The sequence below is a fragment of the Calliphora vicina genome, chromosome 3 (genome assembly GCF_958450345.1).
Source record: "Calliphora vicina chromosome 3, idCalVici1.1, whole genome shotgun sequence".
Taxonomy (NCBI): Eukaryota; Metazoa; Arthropoda; class Insecta; order Diptera; family Calliphoridae; genus Calliphora; species Calliphora vicina.
This window is the reverse complement of record NC_088782.1, coordinates 21,232,069-21,247,760: the sequence shown is the minus strand read 5'-3', so window position 1 is coordinate 21,247,760 and position 15,692 is coordinate 21,232,069. Positions and strand designations below refer to the sequence as shown.

General features: G+C 33.7%; 1 long non-coding RNA gene across 1 annotated transcript; it reads right to left on the bottom strand.

Annotated features, from left to right (window-relative positions):
* Window positions 1-4,375: 4,375 nt before the first annotated feature.
* Window positions 4,376-5,029, bottom strand: LOC135955842 (uncharacterized). The gene is made up of 2 exons (XR_010576308.1): window positions 4,958-5,029; window positions 4,376-4,884 (listed from the first exon to the last, which is right to left on the bottom strand). It is a non-coding gene; the product is annotated as an uncharacterized LOC135955842 (long non-coding RNA).
* Window positions 5,030-15,692: the final 10,663 nt, after the last annotated feature.

Genomic DNA, 15,692 nt, shown 5'->3' with positions numbered 1-15,692 from the left:
ATTTACTTGCGATGATAAGTGGATCCATTACGATAAACCGAAGCGTAACAGATCGTACGTTAATTTCTTCAGTCCATCACAAGGAAATGATTCTTTTGAAGCGATCATTGCACAGTGGTTTAGAAACTTTTTTTTTTGGAAATAATTCGGTATCTCGGGAACTATTGGAGATATTATTACAAAATTTCACATGGTTAGAGCTGAGGTGTTTTTGAGTTGAATTACATTTGTTCAGCTTCCTAGGCGTAATACGGGCCAGTTTGTGCCCCCTCAAATTTGGTCACCTCGGGTCTCAAAATTTTTAAAAAAATCCCCAAAAATTCATTTATGATCCGAATGAGCTGAAATTAAAATATAAATAGTCCTTGAGAAGATCTACAAAAAATACGCTTACATGTGTAGGTTATCTCCTTCAGTTGAAGAGATATTTAGGTTTATTTATTTTTTTTTTTAATTTTGCTGGACTTTTTTTTGCTTTTTAGATATGGCGGCCCTACGGAGGGTCGAATTTTTTTTTTCAAAATATCAGCTATATTGGCAATAAAATTCTAAATAAAATAAAAAAAAACTTGGTAACAGTTATCTCGTCCGTGTAAAAAGTTACACGCATCCAAAGTTGGAACATGTAAAATGGGCCTAATTTTTTACGATTTTTCCTAAAAAAGTCCCTATATTTTTTCTTTTGTAGAAACAAATTTTCTTTGGAATTATATACAATTTTTATATGTTCCGGAAAGAAAACTTAATGCAAAAGCATGTAAAGTAAAATTGGGCTCACTTAAGCGGACACAGTATCCCCCAGACCTATCCAAACTTGGACAATTTTAAAAGAAATATTTAGGTTTCAGTAAAAAATTCTAAAAAGGCAAAGCACCGATCCTCGAAAAAGTTCCGTATTTGTATAACCCTATATGTTGTTTAAATACTTAGAAAGTTGTTTTACTATCACACGGTAAATAGCGTCACAGTAGGCACTTTTCTAAAAAAACTCAGTTTTTGGAACACATTTTCCCGTTTTAGGAATTTCGGTATTTGAAAATAAAAAATTTCAAAAATTATAATGTCATTAATTTAAGGACATTTGGATCTAAATTAGTTCCCAATTTTGTTATGATATATTTAACCGTTAAAATTTTACATTAAATCAAATTTTATATTTTTATTCGTGGAAAATCACCATAAGACAAGAAGTCTCAAAATTTTATAAAATTATTTAATTTTACTAAAATATCAATCCTCAGGTCATAATGTTTGCAACAGTTTCAAATACTTATATAAAAAGCCTTTATTTACTCCTCAGAAGTTCCACAAACCTTGCCCGCTTTGACAAATTTGTACGTTTTTTCAAATATTTCAAAATAAAAGCTAAAAACATAGAGAATATACGTAGAGCGGAAACTCTCCTGTCAAAGACATAACTTAGTTGTCAGAAACCTAAGTGGTGAGAATGTATTAGTAGAGAAAACTATGTGAAAACAAAAACAACACTCGTATGTGTGATTATTTTGAGTAATTGTTTTGTTTGAGTTTTTTTCTAGTTTCCGCTCTATGTTTCTCTATGGCTAAAAATTTGAAAAATCCCACATTTTTATACCCTACACCACCATAGTGGGGAGGGTATTATGTGTTTGTGCAGATGTTTGTAACGCCCAAAAATATTAGTCTAACACCCACCTTAAAGTATACCGATCGACTTAGAATCACTTTCTGAGTCGATTAAACGATGTCCGTCCGTCCGTCCGTCCGTCCGTCCGTCCGTCTGGTTGGCTGGCTGGCTGGCTGGCTGGCTGGCTGGCTGGCTGGCTGGCTGGCTGGCTGGCTGTCCATGTAAACCTTGTGCGCAGAGTACAGGTCGCAATTTTGAAGATATTTCTATCAAATTTGGTACATATTACTTTTTCGGCCCAAGGACCAAGCCTATTGAAACTGGCTGAAATCGGTCCATTATTTCACCTAGCCCCCATACAAAGTCCCCTTGAAATTGTACTTTATCGGTCATAAATGTCTAATTTATCTATGTATCTGCACAAATTTCGCTCCAAATAAGTTTTATATATACAAAATTCATGTCACCAAATTTTGTTACGATCGGTCCATAATTAGTCATAGCTCCCATATAGACCTGCTTCCGAAAATCACTTTAACGTGCTTAAATCGCTTAAAAATGTTGGTATACACACAAAATTCAACATAGTTAAATTTAATATAGACATAAATCACACGACCTAATTTCAAGGCGATCGGTCCATAATTGGTCATAGCTCCCATATAAGGCCCACTTCCGAAAATCACTCATGAATATAAATTATTGATTAAAGAAAAATATTTTTACTCATTTACTTGGTGTAGGGTATTATATGGTCGGGCTTGACCGACCATACTTTCTTACTTGTTAAGTCAATACATTTGAGCGTAAATTGAATTTTAATAGTTAAAATTTGGTTACGAAAGCCCCAAGCTGACTAACTTCAAAAGCATTACAAATTCAGAAAGAAAAAAAGCTGTAAAATGGGAATGTTAGTAGGAAACAAGAGTTCTTATCATTTACACTGTCTCGTCATTAACACAACTGATTCCCTAACGAAACAGAAGCTATCCCCCAGTCTAAAACCGGTAATGTCTTCTATTCAATCGTCCCATCTATTCCTATGATTCAAGATGGATTAAAGGGCCACAACAAAGTTGTTCCATTGTGATCTATCCTGTGCAATTAGCTTCACTTCGCCCCAGGACTTTCCAGTTAAGATTGTTTCAGTTTCAATTTGTCTCCTCTACGTTATAGCTGGTCTGCCTTTCCTTCTACTGCCTTGGAGCTTCAATCTAGGCTACATTGTCGTTGGTGGATCTGGATTGGCCAACTTCATTTACGATTGATGATCTGGATACGTATTGGTGTTTCACCTGCACTTTCTCACAGGTCTCTTCGACCAAAATATCATAAACAGTTTAAGTAACAAGCTACTAATGTATACCTACAAGGATTGCAAGTCGCTAGCTGTGCTGTTCCAGGATACACAGCCATACAACATAACGGATCGCACGTAGCAATTAGCACTTAAATATAAGGTTGCAGTTTTTATACAATTTTCTCCCCTTGTCTCTCAAATTAGTTAGCGATATCATTACCCTATACGGTACAACCCCAATATCATTGTGGTTTCTGTCATGTATATTTTGACGCATATGGCTTTCGAAATTGCAGTCAGTTTAATACCTCTCAGATATTTCTTTATAAGAATGACAGATTGGAGTTTTTTTTGCCAAATTCCCTAACCTCTTAGTCCAGTCCAAAACCTTGTCTCTCAAGTTCTTCCGTGACTATTATTAGCTCATACTAATATTATATACAAATTTATTATATCATGTAGATCTATTTTACTGACCAGGTAGTAGGGGGTTAACTCAGCACTTGAAAGCATGCAACCCCGCACATTGATTGTAAAATCTACCTTCTACTGCCTATATCTGAGCCTATCGACAAATATAGTCACATGTAAACATGTGAACAAGTTCTCAGGGTGGAAGGGATGTAATCTGTGCATGACACCCGATTTCGTATAGAATCTTCGTATGGCTTTTCTACTATTCTTCAGTATAGCAGATACATAGAGTTCTGAAGACAATTGAGCAACTTCATCTTGTCACCTTTTACATTAGACTTCTGTGCCCTATGCTCGAAAAGATAATTCCTTATGCAAGCTCTCTCCATAACCAAGAATGCGGCTAACGTATATTCCCCAGTAATGACTTCTTTTGAGTGATTTGCTATACTGGCTTTACGTGTAAACACTACCCTTACATTCCTCCACCTCTTTAGCATATGTTTCGTCAAGAATGTTTTGTTGCTGAAATATTGTAAGGAATAGCTTAGCAGTTATTATTTTAATATATATACATACATATTTCCTAACTTGTTGTTTTCTTCTTAAAGTAATTATCGAATTGAAATCGTTTATAAACATAAGACATTTTAAAGGCCCTATTGTTTCCCATACAGATTCTATTGTTTTTTTAAAAAGCAGGAACCTACAAATTCTGGCATTAATTTAATTTTTTTATTTGCATTTTTCCTATTTTGTTTCTGTTTTCCAATTAAACTATCACTTGGAATATTTTTTAACAAATTGAAGAAGGTATCTTTATTATTTAATTGTTAATATGAAGTTATTTAATATGAAATTTTAATGTTTTAACTAATAAATGTACCAATTATTAATGGTCCCACTGTTTAGCAAAACAAAAACAGTTATTTGTTGTTTATTTCGCTTTTGCTGCACACCCACATAAATTAGCATACTTTTAGGCATATTAAAATCCTATACACACACAAACTCTTGTTTATATACTACTACCATCATTTAACAATAAAAGAACGTTATTATTTTATTTTTTTAAATGTTAACCTGAATTTTTATTTGAAGTTGCATACAAAATTATAATTCTTTTTTTTACATTTTTGTGTTTTATATATATTTTTTTGTTTATATGTATAGCGAAATGTTAATGCAAAATAGAAAGAAATAAAGAGAAAAAAGTAATAGAAAAAACTTAAAAAAAGAAATTACGACGAAAATTTCACAACAGGGTACACGATGGGTGCTCGCAAAATTATCTTCAAAAAAACAATATTACAAAAGGATGGCAATTCGATTATAGGTGCAGGCGAAATCATTGTCGAAGCGACGAATTAATTTAACCAACAATTACTGGACCATAAGGACCAACTACAACGGAGCTAGGCAATAGTCTGGGGCCAGCTACAACAACGGGGCCCAATGGTAGACCCAAAGGCAAGAGGCTGGGATCAGGATTGGGGCTGGCAACAGGAGCTGGATTGGGAGCAGCGAAAGCCAAACCCAACAACATAGCCAAGACAACAACGACCTGTAATAAGATTTATTAATTTTTATAATTATTTTTTTTTATTATTTTATTTAGTTTTGTAAGGAAAACTTACGTATTTGAACATTTTGTAAAGTTTTTTTTGTTGATTTGTTTACTGTTAACACTCAAAGGGTTGAGAACTGTTTGATGTTTGCTGTGAATTATGCCACGGCTTATATACATATGTAGATCTATGGCTAAAACTAAATTCTAATTCTCCAGCCATTTGCTATCGTTGCACTTTGTTTTTAGGTTGCATCAGCCAATTTCATTTAGTTTAGCTGCGAGGGTTCCAGTTTTTTTTTCCACAATTATCTACAATATTCTATGATTTACACCATTTACTTACAAACCAAACACACCGACAGATGGACAGACAAGTGTTTGGACGGACTGACAGACCGGCCGACATAGAACACTGCAAATTGTCTGTAATTGGTGATATTTGTGACAATTGTTGGCGTTACATGTGATTTGTTGCTTTTTTTGCTCTTGAACCTCAAACTTGAAAAATAGTTTACTTACTTATTGTATGTAGATACCACCCTCCGCCTTTTTGTGTTTTGGTTTTTGCCACACTTTTGTCATTAAACATTTCTAGTTTGTGTTTAATGTTGCTTCCCCTATCACCAGTTTCAAGTTGCTATGTTTTCCTTCCGCTTCACTTCTCAGTTACACAGTCTCAGGGTGGTGTCCAACCAACCCATTTATTAAGTTGCTGATCTTATTTTGTATTATTATTTATTTCATATTCATTTTCATTTGCAGTTTGCTATAATAAGTTGTATTGCATTACAACCGCTTTTTTCTTAACTCATTGTTATAATTTTGTAATATTGGTTGGGGGAGAGAATCAATAAAATTTCTAAATTTATACTCGGACTACCGTCCTAAACTCAGACTACCGTCTTAAACTCAGACTGCTGTTTTAAACTCAGACTAACTTCTTAAACTCAGACTACCATCTTAAACCTAGACTATCGCGTTAAACTCGGACTACCGTATTAAACTTAGACTACCGTCTTAAACCTAGACTACCGTATTAAACATAGATGGCCGTCTTAAACTCAGAGTACCGTCTTTCACCTAGACTACCGTCTTAAACCTAGACGACCGTATTAAACATAGTTGGCCGTAGTAAACATTTTAAACTTAGACGACCGTCTTAATCTCAGACTATCGTCTTTCACCAAGCCTTTCTTCTTAAACCTAGACGACCGTATTAAATGTGGATGGCTGTTTTAAACTTAGACGACCGACTTAAACTTAGACTACCGTCTTAAACACAGACTACCGTCCAAAATCAGACTACCGTCTTAAACGCAGACTACCATCTTAAACTCAGACTACCGTCTTAAACCCAGACTATCGCGTTAACCTCAGACGACCGTATTATACTCAGATTACCGTCTTAAACCTAGACGACCGTCTTAAACTTAGACTACCGTCTTAAATTCAGATTACGGTCTTAAACTCAGACTATCGCGCTAAACCCAGGAGACCTTTTTAAACTCAGATTACAGTCTTATAATCAGACTATTATCTTAAGCTCAGACTACCATCTTAAACTCAGACTACCGACTTAAACTCAGACTACCGTCTTAAACTCAGACTACCGTCTTAAACTCAGACTACTGTCTTAAACTCAGACTACCGTCTTAAACTCAGACTACCGTCTTAAACTCAGACTACCGTCTTAAACTCAGACTAACGTCTTAAACTCAGACTACCGTCTTAAACTAAGACTACCGTCTTAAACTAAGACTACCGTCTTAATCTCAGACTACCGTCTTAAACTCAGACTACCGTCTTAAACTCAGACTACCGTCTTAAACTCAGACTACCGTCTTAAACTCAGACTACCGTCTTAAACTCAGACTACTGTCTTAAACTCAGACTACCGTCTTAAACTCAGACTACCGCCTTAAACTCAGACTACCGCCTTAAACTCAGACTACCGCCTTAAACTCAGACTACCGTCTTAAACTCTGATTACCGTCTTAAAATTTGACTACCGTCTTAAACTCAGACTACCGTCTTAAACTCATACTACCGTCTTAAACTCATACTATCGTCTTAAACTCTGACTACCGTCTTAAACTCATACTACCGTCTTAAACTCATACTACCGTCTTAAACTCAGACTACCGTCTTAAACTCAGACTACCGTCTTAAACTCAGACTACCGTCTTAAACTCAGACTACCGTCTAAAACTCAGACTACCGTCTTAAACTCAGACTACCGTCTTAAACTCAGACTACCGTCTTAAACTCAGACTACCGTCTTAAACTCAGACTACCATCTTAAACTCAGACTACCGTCTTAAACTCAGACTACCGTCTTAAAGTCAGACTACCGTCTTAAACTCAGACTACCATCTTATACTACATATATTTTAAATTCTGATGAAATCACTTTATCCCTCCACCAATATTCCTCATTTACTGATTATTTAGTGGTTGTTTTTTGATCTTTAAGCTTTATTATAATTACAATTTAGTTTTCTCTATAAAGTAGCATTGGGTGGATTTGTTTATTATTTTTATAATTTATTGTCAATTTATTATTGTTACATTGAGTACAACAGGGCCGTTATATTGATCGGCTGCTGCGAGTCTGAATTTGTCAAACAAACTTGTTTCGAACGTTTTAAGGTGCGGTTCAGAATGTTGGTCAACCAGCTTCTATTCTGTAATTACTTTTTTTTTTCTAGTTCTAAGTCTAATTAAAAAAGGACTTTTTCATTTTTTTTTGCTCGCTTATTAAAATTTATAGTTTCTATGTGCAAGAATGTCAATATTTATTAATTAGGCAATTTAAAATCATTTATCTGTTAGATAAATTGTTTAAAGGTTTTTGTGTGAATACGAGTAGTAACTAAATAAAGTGATTTTTAATTTATGGTTTGTTATAAATAAAACACGTTTACAAGTAATAAAAATGTTTTTATGTAATTTTTAATGGCTTAGAGATGGTGTTAGCTATTGATTGAGTACAGCGTTAAGAGGTTTTTAACACCTAAACACATTTCTATGGTGGTTAATATTTATTTTAATTCAAAACGTCTAACCAGTTCAGTTAAATCCATACAATGCTCGGAATATTATTTAAAAATAACCGTCTTATAATGAGACAACCGTCTTATGCTCCGGAGACAGTCTTATATTCAAACAACCGTCTTATACTCAGACAACCGTCTTATAATGAGACAACCGTCTTATACTCAGACAAACGTCTTATACTCAGGCAACCGTCTTATACTCCGAACACTGACTTATAATTAGACAACTGTCGTATACTCAGATAATCGTCTTATACTCAGACAACCGTCTTATAATGATACAACCGTGTTATACTCAGGACACTGTCTTATACTCAGACAACCGTCTTATACTCAGGCAACCGTCTTGTACTCAGATAACCGTCTTATAATGAGACAACCGTTTTATACTCAGAAAACCGTCTTATAATGAGACAACCGTCTTATACTCAGACACCCGTCTTATACTCAGACAACCGTCTTATACTCAGATAACCGTCTTATATTCCGGACACTGACTTATAACTAGACAACCGTCTTATATTCAGACAACCGTCTTATACTCAGACAACCGTCTTATACTCCGGAGACTGTCTTCTTATATTCAAACAACCGTCTTATACTCAGATAACCGTCTTATGCTCAGACAACCGTCTTATAATGAGACAACCATCTTATACTCCGGAGACTGTCTTATATTCAAACAACCGTCTTATACTCAGACTACCGTCTTATACTCAGACAACCGTCTTATACTCAGACACCCGTCTTATACTCAGACAACCGTCTTATACTCAGATAACCGTCTTATATTCCGGACACTGACTTATAACTAGACAACCGTCTTATATTCAGACAACCGTCTTATACTCAGACAACCGTCTTATACTCCGGAGACTGTCTTCTTATATTCAAACAACCGTCTTATACTCAGATAACCGTCTTATACTCCGGAGACTGTCTTCTTATATTCAAACAACCGTCTTATACTCAGATAACCGTCTTATGCTCAGACAACCGTCTTATAATGAGACAACCATCTTATACTCCGGAGACTGTCTTATATTCAAACAACCGTCTTATACTCAGACAACCGTCTTATACTCAGACAACCGTCTTATACACACACAACCGTCTTATACTCAGACAACCGTCTTATACTCAGACAACCGTCTTATACTCAGCCAACCGTCTTATACTCAGACAACCGTCTTATAATGAGACAACCGTCTTATACTCCGGAGACTGTCTTATATTCAAACAACCGTCTTATACTCAGACAAACGTCTTATACTCAGACAACCGTCTTATACTCAGACAACCGTCTTATACCCATACAACCGTCTTATAATGAGACAACAGTCTTATAATGAGACAACCGTCTTATAATGATACAACCGTCTTTTACTCAGACAACCGTCTTATACTCAGACAACCGTCTTATACTCAGACAGCCATGTTATACTCAGACAACCGTCTTATACTCAGACAACCGTCTTATATGCAAATAACTGTCTTATAATGAGACAACCATCTTATACTCCGGAGATTGCCTTATATTCAAACAACCGTATTATACTCAGACAGCCATATTATACTCAGGCAACCGTCTTATACTCAAATAACTGTCTTATACTCTGGACACTGTCTTATAAGTAGACAAACGTCTTATACTCAGTCAATCGTCTTGTACGCAGACAACCGTCTTATACTCAGGACACTGTCTTATACTCAGACAGCCGTCTTATATTCCGGAGACTGTCTTATATTCAAACAACCATCTTATACTCATATAACCGTGTTATACTCAGACGACCGTCTTATACTCAGACAACCTTCTTATACTGAAACAACCGTCTTATACTCCGGACACTGTCTTATATTCAGTCAACCGTCTTATACTCACCCTTATACTCAGACTATCATCTTACACTCTGACTACCATTTGACACGCATATTTTCTACCTAGAATCATATAGATTTCAAACCCTGCTTTAACTAGATCACCATCATTACATCCATTAAAAGTTGCAGTTGCGATTTAAATCATAGCTTTACAAAACTAAAATAAATACTTGTAATAAAATTCATAGTTAAACAAATTGTTCACATTTAAATAATGATTCGTTTAATAAATTCATTATTCGAACAGCAAACGATGGCAGTTGCTGAAACTGAATGGCTGCTGTTAGCAACACCTAAGACAACAAGACCGATTATTAGACGCCCATTGTGGCCAGAAACTCTAAAACAAAGTCGTATTAGCAGAAAAAGATGAAGTAGGCGCTTATTACCAACAAATAACCCAAACACAAAGACAAATGAGAAAATATTAGTTATTGAAAAAAAGAAATAAATGAATAAAAGATATAAATGACAGCTAAGAGTATAAGAAATTAGCATAAACAATATTATGGTAATTTTTTGTTTCAGTTAAACATATTTATTTTTTTTTTAAAGATTTTGTTTGTTCAAATACAATAAGTATCAATAACAAACCCAGCGAAATGTTAAAGCTAAGAATGAAAACTTGTTTCGGTGGTTTAGCTATAGCCTAAAAATAGTTTAGCAGATTTTTACACTAAATGAATTAGCTGTTAGTCAAATTTATTGTTCGAATTTCAACACTCCGTTGAACATTTTGCTGGGTTTAAATGTTTGAATTTGTTTAACGAAAAAATGATTGGCCCAGCTCTCTAGTCTTTTGTTTATGAATGAATACAAACAAATGTTTATTAATACTATTATATTATTATATGAATATTGTTGTTATTTTATTAAATGTATTTTAAAACAATTTGAAAACAAACAAAAAAATTACGACTATTTTTAAATCTCAATATCAATTTCTTTCTATTTCTAAGCAAAACTTATGTTTTTTTGAAATAATTTCTAAGATCATTGAACCACAATTTCATGTCACTTTGATTAGTAACGGAATTTTTAATTTTCAGTTATAAAAAACTAATTTATTAATGATCATTTAAAATTAGTTTTTATAGATCGTTGTTCATTTAAATGAGATCATTAATTTAAATATTCACACTTCACAAATGTGTGTTTTAAAACGTTAAAGGCTGTGATGGAAATTAAATCAAAGTTGACAACAACATTTAAATTAATTAAAACTTATATTAAGTGTTGAGATAATTTGATTGATGTCCACTTCTATGAACTGGACAGTTTTAACAGCCTCTGGGTTTATTTAAGCATTTCAGGTCTTCAAGTTTGACGTTAAAACTAAAAAGTTAAGAGAACAAGTTGTTGATATTTGAGACAAATTGTTGATATCGAATGTTTAGAATAACTTTAACATGTTTTGTTTTTAAATATATGCAATTAAAAGCGATAATTAGGAATGGTGTTTTATCTATTTTCCATACTAATAGAGATTATTCGCTATTTTCATGACTTAAGACTTAATCCATCAAACATGGTAATGTTGTAAACTAAAGATCTTGTCATTAGTACAGACAACTTACTGGTGTCTCACAAATAAATGTTCAATCTAAATAAAATAAGTAAAATAATGATTGAAAGCGTTACTAAACTGTCTAAGTTTGCTCAAAACATCATCTTGCTCTATATTATTTTTAAATTTCTTCACAATGTGAAGTTCACATCATTACCTCTATGTAAAAAAACTTGTTACATTTTCAGATGCACTTAAATAAGCAAAAACTTAACCGGATTTTCAATCATTAAGATTGCCAAATACGTATAGACTATTTAATAAACGATTAAAGATAAAATTAAATAAATTGCAATATAAAGAAATGTTTGCGTAAGATTTATTTCATTTTATAATTAATGTAGATTTTCTGAACATTCAATTAATTTACATTTAACTCAATTTATTTTACATTAAACAAGATAAAAGTATAGACAATAAAATACAGGGTTACAATAGTAAACCAGACTACCGTCTTATAATCAGACTAACATCTGTAAGACAATCTTAGAAGCAGGCAGACTACCGTGTTATAATCAGACAGACTAACGTCTGATAAGCAGATAGACTACCGTCTTATACTCATACAATCATCTTTTGCCGTTTAATATTCAGACAACCGTCTTATAATCATGCTCAGGTGACTATCTTATACTCAGACAGCCGTCTTGTACTCAGACAACCGTCTTATACTCAGATAATCGTCTTATTCTCCGGATACTGTCGTATATTCAGTCAACCGTCTTATAGTCATACAACCGTATTATACTCAGACGACCGTGTTTTACTCAGATAACCGTCTTATACTCCGGACACTGTCTTATATTCAGTCAATCTTCTTATACTCAGAGTGTTATAATCAGACAGACTACCGTCTGATAAGCAGATAGACTACCGTCTCATAATCAGACAGACTACCGTCTTGTAATCGGACAGACAGACTACCGTCTTATAAGCAGACAGACTATCGTCTTATAATCAAACAGACTAAAGTCCTATAATCGGACTAACGTCTTATAATCAGACAACCGTCTTATAATCAGACAACCGTCTTATAATCAGACAGATTACCGTCTTATAATCAGACAGACTAACGTCTTATAATAAAACAGACTAACGTCCTATAATCAGACAACCGTCTTATAATCAGACAGACTAACGTCTTATAATAAAACAGACTAACGTCCTATAATCAGACAACCGTCTTATAATCAGGCAGACTAACGTCTTATAATCAAACAGACTAACGTCCTCTAATCGGACTAACGTCCTATAATCAGACAACCGTCTTATAATCAGACAACCGTCTTATAATCAGACAGACTAACGTCTTATAATCAAACAGACTAACGTCCTATAATCAGACAACCGTCTTATAATCAGACAGACTAACGTCTTATAATAAAACAGACTAACGTCCTATAATCAGACAACCGTCTTATAATCAGGCAGACTAACGTCTTATAATCAGACAGACTACCGTCTTATAATCAGACAGACTAACGTCTTATAATCAGACAACAGTCTTATAATCAGACAGACTACCGTCTTATAATCAAACAGACTAACGTCCTATAATTGGACTAACGTCTTATAATCAGACAACCGTCTTATAATCAGACAGACTACCGTCTTAAAATCAGACAGTCTTATAATCAAACAGACTAACGTCCTATAATCAGACAACCGTCTTATAATCAGGCAGACTAGCGTCTTATAATCAGACAGACTACCGTCTTATAATCAAACAGACTAACGTCCTATAATCAGACAACCGTCTTATAATCAGGCAGACTAACGTCTTATAATCAGACAGACTAGCGTCTTATAATCAAACAGACTAACGTCCTATAATCAGACAACCGTCTTATAATCAGGCAGACTAACGTCTTATAATCAGACAGACTAGCGTCTTATAATCAAACAGACTAACGTCCTATAATCAGACAACCGTCTTATAATCAGGCAGACTAGCGTCTTATAATCAGACAGACTAACGTCTTATAATCAAACAGACTAACGTCCTATAATCAGACAACCGTCTTATAATCAGGCAGACTAACGTCTTATAATCAGACAGACTAGCGTCTTATAATCAAACAGACTAACGTCCTATAATCAGACAACCGTCTTATAATCAGACTGGCTACGGGACTAACGTCCTATAATCGGACTAACTTCCTATAATCAGACAACCGTCTTATAATCAGACAACCGTCTTATAATCAGACAACCGTCTTATAATCAGGCTGACTAGCGTCTTATAATCAGACAGACTACCGTCTTATAATCAGACAGACTAACGTCTTATAATCAAACAGACTAACGTCCTATAATCAGACAACCGTCTTATAATCAGGCAGACTAAAGTCTTATAATCAGACAGACTAACGTCTTAGAATCAGACAGACTAACGTCTTAGAATCAGCATGCCTACCGTCTTATAATCAGACTACCTTCTTATAATCAGACTACCGCCGTATAATGAGACTATCTTATAGCGTTACTATCGTTTTATACTCAGAATTTAAGATACTTTCATGATCGAAATGTGCCATATATATTCACAGGTCAAAAGCTCTAATAAACTTTATCCTTCGTACCCCTAATTAATACCTAACCATTTGGAGCTTCGCTATCGGGTGCTTGTACGGCCACAATCAAATTCAATTTTTTACCATTGAAAGTGATGGTGCAGAGTTACTATGGGAACTCTATCAAGCTTAGCCATTATTTTGAGTGATGGTGATGGCTTAATGAGCAGACGAAATTCACGTTTTTCAAATTTCTCCTCAAGTCATTCGGTAGTCTGCTATCAATGACTGTCAAACACGAACTAAATGATGCAGTTTGTTCAAATTTTCACAGGAGACAGATGCATGTTGGCAGCAGCAGTGTTGCTCTTTCAATTAAGAGCCGGGAAATTCAAAAAGTTGGAGACTTATTGACCCACCACGTAGCTAAAATACCTGTTCTTGTGAGAAAATTCTGGAATAAAAATAGTCGTTATAGATTTGCCTATGATAGAACACCTTGTTCAAAAATATCGCGATCGGAAACCTGGTTTTAGTAGTTTTTTTTCTAATCTAATTCTTCTATTGACGTAAGTTGAACTATTTTTAATGTTGATTTTTTTATAGTTTTTGAAAGTGTTTGAATTATTTTTTTTTTATAAACAAACACAGAATGTTGTTTAAAAATTATAATTATATTAAATTAAATTAATTTATTTTAATTCTCCTGTTAGGAGACTGAAAACAAGTAAACTGTTTTAATGTTTAATGGCTCGTATATTAAAATAGAAAACAAATCAAAAACCCCGTGATGTCTTGTCTATTTGCAAAGAGTAATAAATTGTTCAATGCCTTTTAAAATTTTGCAATCGTAGACTTAGTTTGTGTATTATATGAAGGGAGCGGAACTTTTTTAAGAATCATTTTTTTAATTTATAGCCAAATACTTAGAATTATTAAATATTAAATTAGTTTTATGTTAGATTTTATTGCTAAAACTGTGATATACAAAAACCTTTTTATTTTATTTTAAATATTTCGTTGGTATTTTATTAATATTTAAGTTTTAGTCAATGCCGCCGACCGATATATGTGATGGCAAGAAACCTAAACCTTTCACTTTTAGTTATTGTTTAATATGTTTTCATTAATGTGACTTGCAGACATCCAAACTATTAAGTTTTTTTCATATATTTTTTTTTTTTTTTGCTCAATATTGAAGGAGAATGTGTTTGAAACTGTTGCAGACTATGTAAGAGGCTTAATTAAGAAATTTTATTATTAAAATTTGCCATTAACTTAAATTATAGTTTAAATTATACTAAATGATTGGTTTAGGTGGTTTGTCAGGTAGTATTTATTTATGTATGCTGATTTAAATTATAGAGATATGAATGTGAACTTTGTATGAATGATTGGCAGCAGTCATATATTGAAAATATAATATGAGGAAACTGAAAAAGAATATAGTAGAGAAATGATTAGAATATTTTTTATTTCGAGACCTAGTTACGTTTTTATCATAGGTTAGCTCCACTGAATTGTGTTAATGTAATGCTAAAAATGTAATAAAAACCAAGGTTCTGATGTGGACTCTTTGAAATTTATCAGCTATGAGATATTAACACTTAAGCATAGAAATATATTTGTTTTACCGCATTTCAAACATCCTTTATGCCTAATTTTGCATAATTCGTATTTACATCCAGTGTGGCGTATGATTAATATTAATTCCTCTATTAAACTACATATTTCGCTATAACTTTTAGCAAGGACTGTCTATTTTTGTAATTAATAGCTTTT